Here is a 4,157-nt window from a genome sequence, read left to right as displayed (position 1 = left end):
CACACACCTAGTTTTTAAGGGATTCAGTTGGTCCCAGATTATCTCAAATTTTGGCTCAACCAAGCCTCTTCCTTTAGGACAGATTTTCATCTGTCTGAAAAAAAGAAAGATCACTTCATGTAAACTCATCACCTACTTTCACGTCTATGAAATGCAAACAAACCTCTCCTGTAGAGGAATGAAACAAATACAACAGGCAGTTTCACTCTGGTGGAGATGGTCAAGTGACTGACTGTACCCAAACAATGGCAAGTTTTGTGTTGTTATTCCAAATATCAGAGCGGCCCCTCCAAACACAATCACAGTTGTCACTGCAAATGCCTTCCCCTCTACAAAATACAAACCAGTAGCATTAGGAAGTTTAGTAAACGAGCTCCTTTGATTTCGAAGAACCGCATCAAGAACGTAAAGATCTAGGAACAATCAGACTTTGAAGAATCATGACCAATGAATCTATCATCAGAATCTTAGTATAAAATCTAAAACGCCCCACAACAATTGATTTAATTGATAAGTTTCATGAAAGAACGCCACAAGAATTAGTGGTTCTTGATGAGTTCTAGAGATCAAGATGCAATTTAAAAAAAAAAACAAATATTTAATTATTACTTCCCAAAAGTGTACGGCCAAAACCACCTACAACTATATATAACTAATTAATTAGCCAAAAATAGTTAACAACCCATTAATAGGTCTTAACCCTAATAACTAATTCAAACCACTATAAAAAAATAAAAAGACTTAGACTTTAGTAAATAAATAGCTCCAGCCCATTACACCAAATAAATCTTAAATAGCCCACATAAATAGCAATTATTAAACCCCATGAATAAGGCTTGGATGCCAACTTGGACTCAATTAGGGCTAACAAAAATCGGTCTTTAATTCCTCAAACTTAGACTTGGGCTTCAATCTTGTTAACAATCTTTTTGGATCCCTCTGAGGCATACTCGGCTCCATGCTTGCTTCTTTGGCTTCAAGTTCTTCAATTACGCTTGACAAAGCATGTTGCATCTTTTTAACTCGACTCCTCATAATCGGCCCACCAGAATTGAAGAGGATCTGTTGTAGCTTTACAACAACAGTTTTCTCAGTCATGTCCTCATCATTTAGCCAGCCAAAACTTCTATTGTCACCCGATGAGACCATAAATTTAACATACCAAGAAATATAGCTGCAACAGAACCAAAAATCTTTTACCTTGCAAGTGAAAGCACCGTAAAGGTAATTTTGTTCATAAAAGTTATATGGCAACTAGGTCGTCTCCTTCCCTTTCATGTTCTTCTGAACCTAACATGTCTTAGTCATTCTGTCCCACATGCCGTATATTTCCCTCATTTCCATATGAGACCGATCTCAACAACAAACTCATAGACAATGCCATTAATCTCAATTGAACTACACCCAGGAACCTTTCTGACACACAGATCCTTCATTTTCCTTCTCACCTTTGTTACATCTTCCCATCTGGCAGCAGGGCATATAAATTGGCAAGCAGTGTATGAACAGGAATCCTTGATCTCATTTTCTCTAGCAATCCAGCACCCGCTCACCCATCTCAACATTGCCATAGATTCTGCAGGCGCTAAGCAAGAACCATAAAGTGGAACTATGATCTTATTGTTTTCATCTGGTATCTTTTTTATCAACTCCTCAGCTTCATCTAACAGTCCCTCGACCAAGCAGGTCAATGAGACACATAGTGTTCTAGCTTTGGCTTAATCTGATATATCTCTGTCATTGCACCAAAGAACTTGCGCCCTTCCTCGACCAATCCTCCATGGCTGCAAGCACTTAAAACACCAATAAGGTTATATCATCAGGTTTAGCCCCGACTTGTTTCATTGCTGAAAACAACTCCAATGCCTTGTTTGTCTCCCCATTCATGGCAAGGCCACATATAACTGAAGTCCAAGCGGCTGTATCCTTTTCCCTTAGCTTATAGAATATCTCCAAAGCCTTCTGTGTACATCCACATTTTGCATACATTTCAATAAGTGCAGTACCAACAACTGCATCCACTGTAATTCTTTTTTCATCAATGTATCCATGAATCCATCTTCCTTGCTCTAGCTCCCACCTGAGCACAACCTGTGAGGAGAGTAACCAGTATAAATTATCTGGCTTAAACCCTCACTTGCATTTCTTGAAATAATGCCACTGCTTTGTCAAACCGGTTAAATTGCACATACCCATTGATCATAGCTGTCCAAAGAACATATCCCTAACTGGACTTCTGTCAACAACTCTCTAGCTCTCTAGCTGCCCACAATTCCATACCCAGACACCATACTAGTCCAACAATAACATTCTTGCTTGCCATGTCATCAAATATTTCCCTCGCTATACTCAAACAACCACACTTACAATACATGTCTAATAAAACATTTCCATTATATTAGTGATTCAAGCTTCTCACTGATATAACAATGGATTTCATTGCCAAGTTCCAAATTTTTCAATGCTGTACAAGCTGACAGAGTGCTTACAACCGTACCTCATCAGGCCTCAAATTACTCTCTTGCTGCATCCGCCGAAAAACATTAACCATCCTCAAATGCCCTACACTTATGCCCCGATATGGACACATTCCAAGAAACCAAATCTTTCTCAGGCATTTCATCAAACAACTTCTTCAATTATCATTTTATACAATAAAGCGTACATGTCCATGACGAGTTGCGACATAGGTATCAAATTCAGCCCAGTTTTTACCACATCCCGTGAACCTTTTCACCTTCCTAAGCTCTCGTAATACCCAATCACCTTAAACAAATGGGTACGTAAAATTATCTGGCGAAAACCCATGTTCTCTTAGATTATAAAATAGCAAAAAGATTTTCTATAACTACCTTCTTTGCAAAAGCTCTAATCGGAGATTGTAATAAACAAACTTGGACATTCATATAATTGAAGATCTTCTCTGCGTAGAGTAAGTTCCCAAGAGATGGGTCCGTGCAAAGACCATGAGCTTGTTGAGTGTATCTGTGCTTTGGTGGGCCCCACTTGAAAGATTTGTGCCTGTATTTGTTGAGATGGTCATAGATTTGCAGTTTTTGAGAGAAAGATACATGATTTTTTGGTTATTGTTGTGTTAAGAGAAGAGCTAAACAAGTGGATTTGCGGGAAAAAGACTTGGATAACTGATAAACTTGTGGAGGGAGCATTTGACCTTTGGTGAGAACTGAGAAGTCTGTATTGTCTAAGCTATCGAAATGGATGCAAATGCATAAAAGCAAGTGCTATGATCAACCAAGCACAAAATGGCTACCCAACCTTTAAATAAGCTTAAGGTTGAGCTGATAGTCAATATCAAGAGCACCTGGTAATAACGTTGAAAGACCCAGTTAGTTAAAATCTGATAATGCGGGGGTTGGCGTTAATCAGAAAACTTTGTAACCTTAAGGACTCCATTATTAGCGAGAACTGGATGTCATAACTCAGATTATTCTCAACTGAACTTCATTAATTTTAAAGTAAAAACCCAAAGAAAAGTTTCATATTATAACATACATAATGTGACCGTCCCCAAGTCAAAACAATAGGCTACTCACACAACATTTGTTTCTAAATTTTACACCACATTGACATTTGTATTATACGAACTCCCCCCCCCCCCCCCCCGCGCCCCACCCTTTCCATATCAGATTTCAGCCAGTCACCAGCAAAATTGCTTATTTGCTTTACCCTATTTAAGTACAAGAACAGAAAAATTCCATGACAATACAAATCATGAATCAACTAAGTGTGTTTTGCACCCAAAATCTAGAAAGCTCCTTTATATAGGCTTCTCCGTAAAATCTTCCTGGTTTTCCAAATGCCATTTCTTTGTGTGTTTTCTGCCTGTGGTCAAAAGCTTTGAGTTAGCACAAGCAACTAACAATCAGCAAAAAAGTATATCATTATGTAAGAATTTTCAATTCACATACCCAAGTTTTTATGGGAGTCATTGCTCCCTAATTATGTCAAATTTTGGCTGAACCAAGTCTCTTGCTTTCGACGGAGTTCATCATCTGAAAAAAGAGAGATCAATTCATGTAAACTCGCACCTACCATCAGAAATCTATGAAACTGAGACAAACATATCCTCTAGAAGAATGAAAACAAATATCAACGTCAAAGAAAAGCAGTTTCACTTTCACTTTCACTTACACTTT

The 4,157-nt window shown here is 38.2% G+C and overlaps 1 pseudogene; it reads right to left on the bottom strand.

Annotated features, from left to right (window-relative positions):
* Positions 1-1,243: 1,243 nt before the first annotated feature.
* Positions 1,244-3,043, bottom strand: LOC116134737 (annotated as a pseudogene).
* Positions 3,044-4,157: the final 1,114 nt, after the last annotated feature.

The sequence above is a fragment of the Pistacia vera genome, unplaced genomic scaffold (genome assembly GCF_008641045.1).
Source record: "Pistacia vera cultivar Batoury unplaced genomic scaffold, PisVer_v2 Contig291, whole genome shotgun sequence".
NCBI lineage: Eukaryota > Viridiplantae > Streptophyta > Magnoliopsida > Sapindales > Anacardiaceae > Pistacia > Pistacia vera.
The sequence above is the reverse complement of the archived record's forward strand: the minus strand, read 5'-3'. Positions and strand labels throughout refer to the sequence as shown.